Source organism: Gorilla gorilla, chromosome 17, assembly GCF_029281585.2.
Source record: "Gorilla gorilla gorilla isolate KB3781 chromosome 17, NHGRI_mGorGor1-v2.1_pri, whole genome shotgun sequence".
NCBI classification, from domain to species: domain Eukaryota; kingdom Metazoa; phylum Chordata; class Mammalia; order Primates; family Hominidae; genus Gorilla; species Gorilla gorilla.
Window position 1 is genome coordinate 87,942,538 of NC_073241.2, and position 17,051 is coordinate 87,959,588.

The 17,051-nt window shown below is 43.6% G+C and overlaps 1 protein-coding gene and 1 long non-coding RNA gene across 6 annotated transcripts in view; one reads left to right on the top strand and one right to left on the bottom strand.

Annotated features, from left to right (window-relative positions):
• Positions 1–16,319, bottom strand: part of ALPK2 (alpha kinase 2) — a 146,573-nt gene extending 130,254 nt beyond the window's left edge. For 3 of the 5 annotated variants that reach the window (XM_063699252.1, XM_063699253.1, XM_055368226.2), the window contains exon 1: positions 15,867–16,318. The gene's annotated coding sequence lies outside the window, so the exon portion shown is untranslated. Of the gene's footprint in view, positions 1–15,866 lie in introns of all 5 variants that reach the window. The other 2 variants (XM_019014169.4, XM_063699254.1) reach the window with 2 other exon arrangements.
• The window catches only part of LOC129528293 (uncharacterized), a 110,106-nt gene that overhangs the window by 59,791 nt on the left and 33,264 nt on the right, over positions 1–17,051 (top strand). The gene's annotated exons all lie outside the window — the stretch shown is intronic.

Below are 17,051 nucleotides of genomic sequence, written 5' to 3' on the forward strand. Positions count from 1 at the left end.
AGAGCTCAGACAAAGAAAAGAACCACACTGCAGTGTGGTTAGCCTGAACAGGGAAGGGGCGGTTAGGAACTGCAAATCCTGAATCCAGGGATGCTGAGGGCCCCAAAGCAGACACCTGAGCTAAGCTCTTGGTAGGAGAGGCCAAATTAAAGCAGCCACAGCTGTATTGCCAAAGGGACACCCCTTTCCATATGAGTGTCAGTAGCAGCTTCTTACCCATTTAGAAACAGTTCTTCCCTATTTCCTCCCACTTTTCCAGATTGTCTCAGATACCCTGAGAGACGAGTTGTCAGAGACAAGTTCCCCGAGGACAGTTCAAGGTCTCACCAACACCTAAAAAATCTCCTGATGAGCAGAAGTGAGTAGAGGGAAAAGGAACCTGAGTTCAGGGCCAATGATGTTTGAGGACCCTTGCCGTAGTAGCAGGATGAGCAACATAATTTGCAGGGCCCGGTTCAAGATGAAAATGAGGGGTTCTTTGTGCAAACAGGATTAAGGATTTTAAGATGGTGACAGCAGAGCATTAAACCAAAGACGGCACCCGGCCCGGCATGGTGGCTCATGCCTCTCATCCCAGCACTTTGGGAGGCTGAGGTGGGTGGATCACAAGGTCAGGAGTTCAAGACCATCCTGGCCAACATGGTGAAACCCTGTCTGTACTGAAAATACAAAAATTAGCTGGGCATGGTGACTCGTTCCTATAATCCCAGCTACTCAGGAGGCTGAGGCAGGAGAATTGCTTGAACCGGGACCTGGGAGGCAGAGGTTGTGGTGAGCCGAGATCACGCCACCGCACTCCAGCCTGGGCGACAGAGCCAGACTCCATCTCAAATAATAATAATAATAATAATAAAATAAAAAGACGGCACCCTTCTGGGCTCAGGGCCCTGTGTGAAGACACAGATCTTGGCCCATGAGGCCTACCTTGCTTGGTGGATGCTGCCCTTGGAGCATTCTGCTCACAAATGCCTCTAGTGCTTTCTTTTGAGATCACTCCTGCTACTTTGGAAGTTCCCACAGCATTTCCTTAATCTCAAGATGTTCTGTTTAGAAATATGGTGTGAACTGTATTTCCCAAAAAGTGTTCCCAAACTGCCCCTCCATAAAGCACCTACACTCTGTAAATATCAGGGTTAAAAAATAAATTAATTAAGGGGAATACACTGCCTTCCCTTCCTCAGGGAGAGTGTGTGCAGGAAGCAACTTTGTGCTTAAACCTGAAGTTAAATTAACTCACATGATGGGTGGAAAGAGCCGTAATGTTGAAGAAGTGATATGGTGGCACTGAAAAGAGAGAAAACTGCTTGGGCGTGGGGCAGAACACATGAGATGGGAGAGAGGTTTGAGAGACATACCTGCTGGAACAGGTATGGAAGACTGAGCAAGAGAGGCTGAACTGAAGATTTTTCAGAAACTGTGCATTGTGATTGTGAATTGGGTCCTTTTGACATTCTCTAACAAATGACTTACATTTCCAATTATTTTTGGTTATAGAACTTCTTAAATGTAGCTGTGCAGAGGCTGGACGACATGGGGCTCCGGTTCATACATGTGGTATTTCAGAGCATAGTAAGCCCCTCTCAGCATAATGGCAAATTAGTTGCACAGCACAGGAAAAAATTTCATCTGCTAGATAGCAAATAGATACCTCCATTCCAGATTAGGTTACAAGTACATTTGGTGGTTAAGGAATGGATATCAATTGGTATTTTTTAAAAACCAGATTTAACACCAGCCCAAGGCTGGTCTTGAATTCCTGGGCTCAAGCCATCCTCCCACCTCAGCCTCCTGAGTAGTGGGGACTAGAGGCTTGAGCCTCCATGCCCAGCTCTTTTACAGCCTTAATGAGATATAATTACCATACCATACACAATTTACTCATTTAAGATGTACAATTCAGTGGCTTTCACTATATTCAGAATTGTGCAACCATCACCACAATCCATTTTAGAGCATTCTCATTACCCTAGAATGAATCCCTACACCCCTTTTACCTCCTCATCTCCCCATTTCCACCCTCCCCTCCAACACACACAGCCAGAGGCAATCACTAATCTACTTTCTGTCTGTATGTATTTGTCTATTATGGATTTTTTTTTTTTTGTAGGGACAGGGTCTCACTACATTGCCCAGGCTAGTCTTGAATGCCTGGGCTCAAGCAATCCTCCCACCTGGCTTCCCAAAATGCTAGGATTATAGGCAGAAGACACAGAGCCCGGCCTATTCTGGACATTTTATATAAATAGAAGCTTTCACTTAACACAGTGTTTTTGGGGTTTGACCATGTTGTCACCTGTATCAGTACTTCATTCTTTTTTGTGGCCAATCAGCAATGCTTTTTAGAAGCAACTGTTGAGACAGAGGGATGACTATCCCACTCTTCATATTCCTAGGGAAGTTACTCAAATGGAGGGGGGCAGTGGCGGTCAGGGCAGCTCTCATAGCAAGAAAACACCCTCCTGACCAGGAGGCCCCATAGAACTGTGAACACAATGCAGGCTTTGCCACCTGCCAGGAACAAATCTACATCCAGCTCTGCCAATTATAAGGCAAGGCATTGAGCCTACCTTCTCATCTGTAAAAGGAGGCAATGATAATAGTCTAAGGATTAGGATAATGTATGTCAATTGCCTTGTAAATATCTGTTACATAATTAGTTTTCATAATGGTAATCAGCGTAGTATAAGGAAAGAGTTCACTTGTTTCATCAGTTTCCTTTTCTGCTGTGGGTTACCACAATGATTCTTTTTTAAAGTGATATACCAACTAATGTGTAAAAATGTCTCTGGGTGTAATTGTCACCTGCAATAGTAATTTACAGGACATGACCTTCCATTCTCATTCCTGGAGATCACTGCTATGGATGGAGAAGGAGGAAAGGATAAATCCAGCTGTCAAGAGCTGGGCTGACGTTGAGGAGCTTCTGTGTCATCTGTGACTCCTCCCCAGGTGATGACTTCCTGACAGTGTTGTCCCACATGTGAAAATACTGACAAACACACACTATTTGACTCACATAGTCAGTTTAGTGACCACATATCTGAGCCACAGAGCACTGACTGTACTCTGGAGAGGAAAAGGACAGTTAAGTCAGGCTGTGGCTCGTGTTTCGTGGCTTCTCTGAAGGTGAGAACCCTTGATGACAGATTTGTCATTCTCTGCTAGAGATGAACAATCAATATTGAATTATTGGTATTAGTGGAGGAGTTTGTGGTAGGCTTCACAGATGACCTTGGGAAAACAATGTGTTAATTGGAAAGAATGCTGGATTTGCCTTTTTTCTTTTCTTTTTTTGCTGTGTGGTTATGGTGTTATGATATATCTGTATATTTATTGGTTTCCATCCACAGTTCCTGGCTCCTAGCTCCCATAGTCCTTGTTATAATGTTGGGGCACTTTTGGCCTTGGGAAACAGAATCTCTCTCTCTGACCTTCTATCCTTCTTTTACCTGTCCAAGGCAGGACTCTGTGGTCAAAAGGCCCTTATTCCAAAAGACCCTCATTCCTGCCTCTTACTCTAAAGGAAAGAATGCCACACAGAGAAACGAATGCCAAGAAAAGTCTGAACAGACAGGCCTTGCTGGGTTCAGATCAGGTGCTTTATGTCCAATCACATTTCTACATGGTTGTCAATCGTGCCTATGTAGCGAAGCCTCCATAAAAACCCAAAAGGACAGGGTTTGGGGAGCTTCCAGAGAGCTGAACATGTGGAGGCTGACAGGAGGTGAAGAACTCATCCACACACTGGGAGGGTGGCACATCCCAACTCCATGGGGACAGAAGCTCTTGCAAATCACCTATGGATCTCTGCAAAATCGCCTATGGATCTCTACATCTGGCTGTTTACTTGTATCCTTAAAATACCCTTTGTAATAAACCAGTAAATGTGTTTCCCTGAGTTCTGTGAGCCACTCTGGCAAATTAACCCCAAGAGGTGCTCATGGGAACCCCAACTTGAAGCCAGTCAGTCAGAAGTTCCAGAAGCCTTGACTTGCAGCTGGTGTTCCGGGGGCTTGGGGGGTGGGTGAGGAGTAGCCTTGGGGACTGGGCCCACAACCTGTGGGATCTGACACTATCTCCAGGTAGACAGTGTCAGAACTGAATCCAAGAACACCCCACCTGTGTCTGCAGCTTGGCGTATGGGGTAAATCCACCACAACTTTGGTCACGGAAGTCTTCCTCTTCTTCTGTGTTGATGATTGTTGTTGTGGTGGTGGGAGAGCAGAGAAAAAACAGTTTGAGAGAGATTTTCCCTAAACAGTGGATTGTGGCAAGTTTCTTTGTATTTGTATTTGAATTTATTTATTTATTTATTGAGAGAGTCTCACTATGTCGCCCAGGCTAGAGTGCAATGGCACGATCTCAGCCCACTGCATCCTCCACCTCCCGGGTTCAAGCGATTCTCCTGCCTCAGCCTCCTGAGTAGCTGGGATTACAGGCGTGCACCACCACGCCAGGCTAATTTTTGTATTTTTAGTGGAGACGGGGTTTCACCATGTTGGCCAGGCTGGTCTCAAACTCCTGGCCTCAAGCGACCTGCCCACCTCGGCCTCCCAAAGTGCTGGGATTACAGGCGTGAACTACTGTGCCCAGCCAACTTCTTTCTTTTTAAAAATTTTATTTACCTTTAATTATACTGATCCTAAGTGGATACATTTATGTTCTTAAAAATACATATAAAGGTAAAGTCTCCCAGAGGCATCATCTCCATCTCAGTTCTCTACCAAGAGGAAGAATCTGGTATCCTTTTAGGCATTTTTTTCTGTTCATTACACATATAATCATCTAAATATATGATAATTTTGTTGTATGTATGGCATGAATGGTATATATGTATTTTGGTATGTATGGTACATGCTTTGTTGACAGTTGGCTTATTTTGCTTAATAATAAGTTTTGGCAATCTTACAGTGTCAACCCAATCCATAAGGCTCTCTATCAGTTTTTGAAAGCTGCTAAATATTAGTATTCCATAGTATGGCAATATCCCACTTAACCCATTTGCTCTGGTATTGATGTATAACTTGGCTGGAGTGTTTCAGACTTCCAATGACATCCTAGTACATGCTTCCTTAGACACATAACTGGTGTCTAGCCTAAATGCCAAGAAATAGAATTACCAGAGAGAAGACTGTTCACATATCACATTAAAAATATATATATTTTTTTGAGATGGAGTTTTGCTCTTGTTGCCCAGGCTGGAGTGCAATGGCATGATCTCGGGTCATGGCAACCTCCACCTCCCAGGTTCAAGTGACTCTCCTGCCTCAGCCTCCTGAGTAGCTGGGATTACAGGCACAAGCCACCATGCCTGGCTAATTTTTTGTATTTTTAGTAGAGACGGGGTTTCACCATGTTGGCCAGGCTGGTCTCGAACTCCTGACCTCAGATGATCCACCCGCCTCGGCCTCCCAATGTGCTGGGATTACAGGCGTGAGCCACCCCGCCTGGCCTACATATCACATTTTAATAGCTACTCTAAAATGGGCAGGACCTTTAACAGGTAGCAGAGTGATGTGATGATGTGGGGCATGGATTCCTGTACCTGCTCCCTAGGCTCAAACCTCAGCTCTGCCACTCAATAGCTGATCATCTCTCTGCCTCAGTCACTTCTTCTATAAAACTAAGATAATGGCAGTATCTATTCATTTGACCATTATGGAATTTGAGTCAGTCTATGTAATGCTCTTCTGAATAGTATATAAAGTAAGTACTATGTAAGTGTTAGCCGCTGCCAGTGGCTTTGGGTTTAACATTGGCAAGATTAAAAAATAATGTATTTCTCTCAAATTGTTGCAGAACAAAGGCTATAGGAGCGTTATTTGAACATTTAAAACACTCAAGTGATGTCGTTTTGACTAATCTGCATCCCCCTTCCCCCTGCACCCCTGCAATCTGCATCCCCCTTCCCCTACCCTCAATAGTCAGCAAGTCGCATGGCTGCTGTCACCAGAAAGCTTGCTGTCAGCTGAAAGGATCAGGGAAGAGGTCACAGCTCACAAGCAGACCACAGGTAACCGGCTCTTGTGGAGCTGGCAGGAAAGCCAGCAGTCCGGGCTCCTACTCAGTGGGGACAGGAGGGATTAGTTCTGATTACCCAGCCTAATCCAATGGCAATTGTCTTCCTGAATTTGCCATCTCAGTTACTGTAGATTTGGACATCACACCCTCTGTCACCTAATACCCAGTCCCGTGTTAGTTAGGGAAACTTATCCAAAGATGGTTTCTGTAAATTGCGTGGGGAGGAAGCAGACCATGTCGGGAGAGACACTTAACACATTTCAGGTGCCTACTGTGTGTCAGCCCCAAGGCTGGGCACTTCACAGACAAGATCGTATTTCATCTTCACAGTGAACTTGTCTGGTGGGTGTTCTTTGCTATTTCCCAGCTAATGACTTGGAAGCTTCAGTCACTTCTAAAGGTTGGTGTAAGAAGCATAACTTCTCACAGCCTGCAAGTGGCAGAGCTGAAACGTGAGTCCAGATTCGCTGGAGTGGAATATTCGTGGGGATGTGGAAAAGAACAAGAACCCTCATTCATTGCTGGTGAGAATGTAAAAGTGGTACAGACAGTTTGGAAAACACTTTAGCAGTTTCTTAATCCATTTCCCGTTTGCCCCGAGAATACTGTTGTCTCCAATCCTAATGTAATATTACATACATTTCTGTTACATTAGAATTAGAGATAAATTATGTTTAGAAATAACTCCAAAAACAGTTTTTATATTTTATTTTCACATTGAAAATCAGCCAAATTTGTTTCAGCCTCAAAGAGTGTGTTTATGTAAGATTGAGTGCTGGCAGCAAGCTGCACTTTTTGTTTTTTTCTAAACGGGAAATGTGTTTCAAAGTTAAACATAAATTTACCAAATGACCCAGCAATTCCACTCCGAGTTATCTTCCCAAGAGAAATGAAAATGTATATTCACACAAAGACTCGCACACAACTGTTCTTAGCAGGGTTATTCATAATAGCCAAAAATTGGAAACAACCTAAATGTCTATTGGAAATAACCTAACGGTCCAACTAGTGAATGGGTAGACAAAATGTGGCGTAGCCATACAATTGAATACCACTGAGCAATAACAAAGAACAAACTATGGATACGGTGGGGCGCGGTGGCTCACACCTGTTATCCCAGCACTTTGGGAGGCTGAGGTGGGCAGATCACCTGAGGTCAGGAGTTTGAGACCAGCCAGGCCAACATGGTGAAACCTGTCTCTAATAAAAACTACAAAAATTAGCCAGGCATGGTGTCGGGTGCATGAAATCTCAGCTACTTGGGAGGCCGAGGTAAGATAAGTTCTTGAACCCGGGAGGTGGAGGTTGCAGAGAGCCGAGATCACGCCATTGCACTCCAGCTTGGACGACAGAGCGAAGCTCCTTCTCAAAACAAAAAAACAAACAAAACAAAACTATGGATACATGGTATGACATAGATGAACCTCAAAAACATTCTCAGTATGCTCAGTGAAAGAAGCCATACACAAGAGACCATACAATAAATGGAATTATACAATATAATTCCATTTATATGAAGTGTCCAATAGAAATTATAAAGACAGAAAGTAGATCAGTGGTGGTTGGAGGTGAGGGCAGTGGGGAGAATGCTAGTAATAAATGTGCCTGAAGGATCTTCTGGGGGCGATGGCAATCTTCTAAAACCAATCTATGGTGATGATTGCCCAACCTAGTAGATTTGCTTTTTTAAAAAAATCATTGCATTTAGCAATTAGAAATGGTGAATTATATGATATGCAAAATATGCCTTTATAAAGTTAATTTTAAAAATAGGAGCAAGGAGACAAACATTTAATGAGCCCCTACTAAATTCACTGCGGCGTTGCCTGTGATAGCAAAAGCTAAATGTCCATCAGTAGGAATGTGGTTATTGTATATCTAAAGAATGAAATCTTTTTTTCTTGTTAACAACAATGTACATTTAAAAAGAACGAGACAGGCCCGGCACGGTGGCTCCCGTGTGTAATCCCAGCACTTTGGGAGGCCAAGGTGGGTGGATCGCTTGAGCCCAGGAGTTCAAGATCCACCTGGGCAACATGCTGAAACCCCATCTCTACAAAAAATACAAAAATTAGCCGGGTGTGTCGCATGCCTGTAGTCCCAGTTACTCAGGAGGCTGAGGCAGGAGGATGGCTTGAGCCTGGGAGGTTGAAGCTGCAGTGAGCCGTGATTGCACCACTGCACTCCAGTATGGACAACAGAGCAAGGCCCTGTCTCAAAACAAAAAAAAAAAAAAATGAGACTCTGATAATGGAATAAAAAAAATGCACTGATATGGAATAATCTCCGGGATACATTAAATGAAATAAACAATGTATAAGAGTGCAGGAAATGTGATCACTTTTTTTTTTTTTTTTTTGAGGCGGAGTCTCGCTCTGTCACCCAGGCTGGAGTGCAGTGGCACTATCTCGGCTCACTGCAAGCTCCGCCTCCCAGGTTCACACCATTCTCCTGCCTCAGCCTCCCGAGTAGCTGGGACTACAGGCGCCCGCCAGAATGCCCGGCTAATTGTTTGTATTTTTAGTAGAGACAGGGTTTCACTGTGTTAGCCAGGATGCTCTCGATCTCCTGACATCGTGATCCGCCCGCCTCAGCCTCCCAAAGTGCTGGGATTACAGGCGTGAGCCACCGCGCCCGGCCAATGTGATCACTTCTATAGGCAAAGAAGAAGGAGGAGGAGGAGGAGAAAAGAATCTTATATGCTTGTTTATACATATATTGACTAGAAATACACGAGAAAGCAGTAGCTTGGTTGCTCCTGGGAGGAGGCCTAAGTGTGGGGGGTGGAAAGAAGGCATGCCATTTGGAGACAGTGATAGTCTTTGTATATCTTTCTGGATACCTTGAATTTATGTATCTTACCTAATAAACAAGTAAAAGCTAACTTTTCAATATTAATAGTGAGCACCTCCATGTGCCCAACAGTGTGTTGGGTGCACAATTTGTCACATAGACGTGGTGAATACTGAGCTGGCAGCAGCTCCCTCTGGATTTGTTTTGAATTTATTTTAGGTGGAAGAGTCTTTCCACTGACTCTCCTCTCCCCTGCTGTTTTAAAATGTATGGCAGTTTCCAATCTTTATGAGAGGGCTTAAAAAAAAAAAAAAAAGCTCAAGGTTAAATAAAACCTGTGCGAGGCCAGGAATAGTGGCTCACTCCTGTAATCCCAGCATTTTGGGAGGCCGAGGCAGGCAGATCACCTGAGGTCAGGAGTTCGAGACCAGCCTGGCCAACATGGTGAAACCCCATCTCTACTAAAAATACAAAAATTAGGCGGGTGTGGTGGCACACACCTGTAATCCCAGCCACTTGCGAGGCTGAGGTAGGAGAATTGCTTGAGCCTGGGAGATGGAGGTTATAGTGAGCTGAGATCGCACCATTGCACTCCAGCCTGGCCAACACAGCAAGACTCTGTCTCAAAAAAATAATTAAATACATAAATAAATAAAACCTGTGTGAGAGTTTAGTACCTCCCCTGATTTTACAACTGAAAAACGCACCTGAAACACAGACAGGTTAGGTGACATTTCCAAGGTCACACAGGTTGTTAGTGACAGAGTCCAGGTTTCTTGACTCTGATTTTCCGTGTACTGCATTGAAAGGATACATCCTCTTGCCTATCTTGGGGTAAAGACAGGGAAGAGAGGAGAACTTATGGTGCTATAAACATACAAAGTGTGACAGTGCTGTAATCGGACCCACTTCCTTGAGTTAACTGATTAAAATCACTTTGGTTTGAAGTTGAATGTCATGGGCTGACTGCTGTGTCCAGTCTAGGAATGTGTCATCAATGTCATCACAAACATTTCGCGTAAAGAAAGCCCCTCTCTGGCTCGTTTTCCTCTTATCCTCCACATTTGCCCAGGCTCCTTATGTTCCCACCCTCACTCCCCTGTAATGAAAACTCCAAAGCCACTCCAACTAATCCCTCTTGGGAGAATGTTTACTTTCAATGTGACCAAGAGGTGAAATGCTGTGGAATTTCTGGCATCAGACAATATAGGAGAGAACCTGGAAAATCTTAGGCTATCTTCTGTCTCACTCCCCGCCCCCCGACAAAAATAAAACCAACCCTGAGTGTAGTTAACTGAGCCCGAGTGTAGTTAACTGAGCTGGAACTTATTATGCTGAACTAACCACCTGTCAGCAAGTCCATTCAGAAAAAAGCAGTGGTGTGAGGACAGGGAAGTTTCGCAGGAGAGTGGTAGTCTGATCTCTGCCACCTTCTACCCTCATCCTTCAACCCAGCCAGTCAGAGTGTCTTAGGGGAACACTTTTCATATAATGCCTCCAGTTGCCTTATTTCCAGAAGATTTTTTTAAATAGAGATGGGGTCCCACTATGTTGCCCAGGCTGTTCTCATACTCCTGGGCTCAAGCAATCCCCCCACCCACCTCAGACTCCCAATACAGAAGATTTTTAATGGTTCTTTATTTAATCTTGTTCTAGTAAATAAAGTGTGCCTTAGAGATAAGGAACATCACATCCAATAAAAAGGGCCGTAGGGTGCAGTACTGTAGCCAACGGTTCATTCCATTTGTTTTTATTTCTTTTGAGATAGGGTCTCCCTCTTTCACCCCGCTGGAGTGCAGTGGTACAATCTCGGCTCACTGCAACCCCTGCCTCCTGGGCTCAAGCAATCCTCCCTCCTCAGCCTCCTGAGTAGCTGGGATTACAGGCATGCACCACCATGCCTGGCTAATTTTTGTATTTTTAGTAGAGACAGAGTTTTGCCATGTTGGCCAGGCTGGTCTCAAACTCCTGACCTCAAGTGATCCTCCCATCTCGGCCTCCCAAAATTCTGGGATAACAGGTGGCTCACGCCACCGTGCCTGGCTGGTTCATTCCATTTCTGAGGCAGGACTGTTCTGTGGAAGAACATTTTAACTTGTCTGGGCTGAACTTTAAAGCATGCCATCCTAATTTTTTTTTTTTAATTTTTCCTGGCTTACCTTTAGCAGTAATATCCTAAATCTTTAAAGTATAAATGCTCCCCATGGCTAACTTTATGACTAAGGGAAGAAGTGGTAAGATTTCAGAGGCCTTTCTCCAAAATATCTAAAATCTCCTAAAGTGGCCATTCGCTTGTCCTCCTAACCAAGCCTCTTCTATCACTCAGCAGCCTGGGGACTCGGCTGGCGATTCCTCACCCTTCCTGCTTTGTTGGCTCTGATTGGTCTAAACTGTGGTGCTCTTGGTCACTGATTGAGTCATTAACCAAAGTTTAAGCCAATCACATGTGGCACTCTCCAAAAAGTAGTTCAGAGGTGACCGAGTCAGTGCAAAGCTTAGGTTGTTCACTCCGTCATCCACAGAAAAAGGAAAGCATGTGAACCTCAGCGAAGGCCAATAGCTATCTTGAGACCGTGCTAAAGCTGGCCTGATAAAACCAAAACAGAGATGAGCAGAGCTTCCAGAAATGCAGGAAACAGCGGGGTCCTGACCAAAGTCCTGGACTCTTCCATGGTATGAGCAATAAATCCCTGTTACTGATTTAAGTAGTTTGAGTTGATTTCTTTCTTTCTTTCTTTCTTTCTTTTTTTGAGACAGAGTTTCACTCTTGTTGCCCAGGCTGGAGTGCAATGGCACGATTTCGGGTCACTGCAACCTCTGCCTCCCGGGTTCAAGCGATTCTCCTGCCTCAGCCTCTCAGGTGGCTGGGATTACAGGCGTGTGCCAGCATGCCCAGCTAATTTTGTATTTTCAGTAGAGGCAGGGTTTCACCATGTTGGCCAAGCTGGTCTCGAACTCCCGACCTCAAGTGATCCACCCACCTTGGCCTCCCAAAATGCTGGAATTACAGGCATGAGCCACCAAGCCCAGCCAAGTTGATTTCTTTGTTGCTTCTAGAAGGCATACCCTCTCCTTACTGGCCCACAGTGCCTGAAATTCCTATCATTTGGCTCTCCATTCCAGATCTCTATGTTGGACATCAAGTTACAACCAAGTTACCGACAGAAGTAATGGATTGAAGATTAAATGATTTAATCAAAACCATCTAACTCTTGACAATTCTTTCATCATCAAGAAGGCGGGGGAGGAGAAGTGTGAAAAGCGTAGCCCAACCACACTCATTTCTGATTTTCATATTCATTCTTTCTCTTTCTGCCCTCCATGTTTTTAGTTTGCTTTTCTGGATTTCGTTTACATAGAAGGAGCACTTTCCATCTCAATCTGTTCAGAAACCCCGCCAGGTTTTCAAACCCCTAGCTCAAATGCTGGTTTCTCTTTGAAGGCTTCCCTGATACCCTCAGCTGAAAAAAAAAAAAGCCCCCTAAAAACTAGAGACCATTAGCCTCAGCATATTGTCCCCACACTCAGTGTCACCCCCAGCAGCTAGACTGTAAACTGCTTGCCTGCAGGGCACCTGATGGGTTAACCTTTTATGTTTACAGCACTGGCACACTGTATCTGTGTCTCTGGCACCCCCTGAGAAGTAAGGAAAGTTTGGTGGTTGAAAAGAATAAGCACAAATAGGTTTTCTTCAGGAACTGCAGGCCGAAGAAATGGCTACAGCAGTGGTTCTCAGAGTGGCCCCTGGGCCACGCCATCAGCATCACCTGGGAACAAGGAAGAAATGCAAATTCTTGGAAACTTCAGAATCAGAAACTCTGGGGGTGGAGCCCAGCAACCTTTATTTTAACAAGCTCTTTAGATTCTGTTGCACTTGAAAGTTTAAGAACCGCTGGACTCAGGAAGGTCTTAAACTAGGGGTTGAGGAGCAAATGAGCCTGTTTAAGAGCAGGGGCCTGGTTATCTAAGAGCAGGATTGAAAATCAAGTGAAAATCAAGGTGAGCTGTGCAGCCAGGACATGAGGATAGGAGTGGAAGGGCTGGCCCTTGAGAGGGAGGGTGCAGTGTAACCAGAACTGAACTCTCGGAATTGAGCTTCTCTTCAACTTGCTGCCTGTCTCTTCGAGCTGATGTCTGAAGTCTCCTGATCAGTTTTGTCTATTTGGCCCATGCCAGGTGGGTGTACATAGGCGGAAATCCCAATAAGGGCTTGAAACATGTTTAAATGTTTTATTTGATGTAGGTCAGGTGTTTATTCTTTCGTTTTCGCCAACCCTAAGATGACGTGATTACGTTCTCCCAAGTTGATTTACATGTTTGCATTTTCAGTTTTTCTTTTTGGCAGCATTCAACCCAGAGTAACGTATCCTGGGTTCCTTGTGAACCTGTCTGTAACCGAAGCAAAGAATGTATCTAGGTACTCCAATGGGCCTGGGAAAGAGCTGTGGGGTATCTCAGTAAAAACAAGGGACAACAAGAAAGATGTCTGATAAAGTTCTTGGGAGCTTGCCCACAAGCCCGCTTGTGAATCTCGTCTGCTCCCTCCCATCCCTGACTGGCCTTTCTCCCTATTCATTGTGTACTTTTATCACTGACCCCGCGCAATTCTAGCCCACAGTGCGATCCCTATCCTGGAAACTACACTTCTTCTGAGTTGGCCCAAAGCTACTGCCCCTGCTCAGCTCCTCCAAAGGCTAGTCCACTTCAAAGAGTTTTCACCTCCACTCCCGCCCCCACCTCTCTCAATGCAAGACTCGACTATAATCTTTGAGGAAAGGCTGGGCGTGTGCCTTCATTTTCATAGTTTTCATCATGATCACAGGCCTTTCATTACTATGGATTCCCAAACACTCATATTTAAATATGGTAATGATATGTATTAAAAAGCATTCCCAGAGGATGTTGATAAATCTGTACTTCTGCTTTTAGATAATAAGCATCAATTATCCATCAACTATTTTTAGTAAAAAAAAATTTTTCTTATTTATCGTAGATACATTCTAAAATATCTTTTTTTAATTTTGTTTTCAAACACATTGTTTCCAAGTATAGAATTTTTCTCAAAGATTCTAATTGTCTGTGTTATGTTTGTTTGATTATTGCACTGACGCAGATAATGTATAGTTTCTATTACTTTATATAGTTTATTTTATGGTAGTATTCTAAAGTTTTAGCAAAAAAAAAAGACAGAAGCTTTTAATTAAGGGGAAAAACTAACTTTTCTTGAGAAACTATGATTCGACAGATACTTTAGGTATATTTATTCATCTAATCCCCCATCAATCCTGTTAAAGTGAATACTGTTAAGATTTTACAGATGAATAAACTGGGGTTCAAACAGGTTGAAAAGTTATGCTAAAATTAGGAGTCGATTCCAAATCTGACTCCAAAGCCTTTCTCAGGACCTCCCCTGCTTCTCCCACCTCCATCCAGAGTAAGATACTAACTCAACTGCATCCTCATCACAGGGGCTGATACCTACACACAAGTGTTCAGGAGGCTGTTAAAAACTCATGAAATTGGAGGAGAGAAAAACTTGGCAGGTAATGACAATAGGAACTCTGCCCTACCTAAAAGCTTCCCAAAATTATGATTAAATGCTTGGTAAAAACATCAAAAAGACAATGTAGGCCAGGCGCGGTGGCTCATGCCTGTAATCCCAACACTTTGGGAGGCCGAGGCGGGTGGATCACCTGAGGTCAGGAGTTCAAGACCAGCCTGGCCAACATGGTGAAATCCCATCTCAACTAAAAATACAAAAAAATTAGCTGGGCATGGTGGCAGGCACCCGTAATCCCACCTACTTTGGGAGGCTGAGGCAGGAGAATCGCTTGAACCCAGGAGGCGGAGGTTGCAGTGAGCTGAGACCGAGACATTGTACTCCAGCCTGGGCAACAAGAGCAAAACTCTATCTAAAAACAAAAAACAAACAAACAAAACAAAACAAAAAAAGGACAATGTATATTTGGGAGCTAAAGTTCATTTAGTTTGTTTTAAGTCCTGATTTCCAAGATCTGAACATGGTTATTGGCCATCCATGCTTTTTAATACAGGATTTGTGAAGTTGTTGATTCGGAAGGTAACCCACAACATCCTTGGTTTCAATTCAGAAGCCACACAGCAAAAAACTCCTTCAATTTGTCCTTAGTTGATATAGAGTTATAAAACATATCACATATCTCTGGAATGACCATTCCTGGTTAATTAATCTTTAGAAATAAAGGCTACCTTTACTTAAGGAAAAGGTTGTGGAAAGAAAATAATTAGAGCAGAAGCAGCTCTAAATGCCGTTCTTGCTTTTATCTATTTTTAAATGATTGCCAAATGTCTGTAACTGACACCCTTAATCAAGGCTTTTAAAGTTTAGATGAATTCATTAAATTGTAATGTGACAGTGGTGGCATTTAATTGATGGATTTTTTTTGGCTGACTTTTTGCCTTAAATTTTTTTTTAAATCTATTTAACAACTCGATAAATGTTTACATCAGCCATTTTGAAATGCCTGATAGCTTTTCAGCAAATTGCATTACCTGTTGTCAGACAATATACTCCTGTGTCTACCCAGATAGGAGAGATTTTCAATCATTCAGTTAATTCACAGTAAAAGGAATAACTCTTGACTAAAATACTCAAATATTTCAGACAAAAGTCTCTGGGGCCTGAGTTACCTGGATAGTTGACTTTTTATGTTACTTTGCAAAACTTTACATATCACTCGTTTGAGTCATTCTGTATATTTTTTCTAACTGTTAAGATAGACATGATGTGAAAGAAACTGTTTTCATTCATTATTGTCAAGCCAAAATAAGCAAATTTAAAAATAGCAATAATTTTCAAAAAGGGTCAAAATGGACTTAAATTACAAGACCATGAGAGTTTGCCCACTTTAAAACCTTATATGCCCAAATATCCCATATAACCCCTATTGGTTTCATCTCATTCTATTTCATCAGGAAACCATCTGCTTTGTTCTTTGTTGCAGAAAATGTAAACAACTATATATTGAAAGCACAGCCATTCCTTATGTAAAAACCAAAGTCTACATACTTACTTTTCAGTACTCTTTGTCCAAGAAATGTTATAGGAGGGCTGGCTCAGCTGTGGATTCCCCAGGCTGTGTGTGAGGCATTGATTGGGTGTCCCTGTTGCCGGGACAGGGATTCAAAGGAGTTTATAGGGCTCAGGGTCTTCCACGATCAGGTCAAAGCACAGATGGGTCTGCTTCCAGAAAGTTCATCTCTTCCTAAGAGGGGAAATTCCATGCCCGGGGAAGTTCTGGAAGAAGAGCATTTTTTCCCCGCCCTTCAGTGAACTAGATCATTGCTGAAGCTGGAGAATATATTTTAGCATCCCTGTGATGAAACTTGAGGGCTGTTTCTGCAGTAGGTGCGACACTTGTTGACACGACACGCTGGGGAGGCCCTGGCAAGGGGGCCTGGTGAAATGCAGCCCTAGGGAGCTGATGAAACCCAGACGACCTGTCACTGGCTGCTGCTCAGGAGACCGAGCAGCTCTTTACAAAGCCCATGCTGGACCCTGGGCTTAGTTGCTCACTCCTTAGGAAAGGAAAAACTTGCTGCCTGATAAAGGGATTAAGGCCAGAGTAACACAACCAGTTCTCGTACCAAGGTTATCAGGCATTTGAAGTACACATAGGAAACCCGTGGAGGGGGTGGTGGGGAGGTGAAAATACGTGTCATATGTTGTTCATTTAGAACAGGCATTATAGCCGTCCTCTGAAGTTCTCTGAGAAAGGCAGAAGCCACAGAAGGAAGGCAGGATCCACCCTCCTCACCCTCCTTACCCCCCCTTACCCCTTGTCTGTCTGTCTGTCTCTCTCTCTCTCTCTCTCACACACACACACACCCCTTCCTATTTTAACTACGATAGAAGAGAACAGACAAAGATCAGAAGAAATCCACAGAAGAAATACCACAGGTCCTATTCCTTCAGATTGCCTGGAATGGTTCTTGTTGGGAAAGTAGATTTTGTAATATGGGCATTTCTTTTATTGAAGTTTATCCAAGTCCAAAAACATAGAGAATCCTTTAGCATCATTCTGTAACTACTTAGCCTCTCCCCAAAAATATTTTAATGTATGATACCTGGAAATTGACAGCTTAGACAGAAACCTCTTTTGAGAGTCACGGAGACAGCTCAAATTAGCAGCTCCAGGGGCGACTTTGAAAGGGACATAGCTGTAAATATTCACTCTGTGTAGAGCACTGCAATCCTC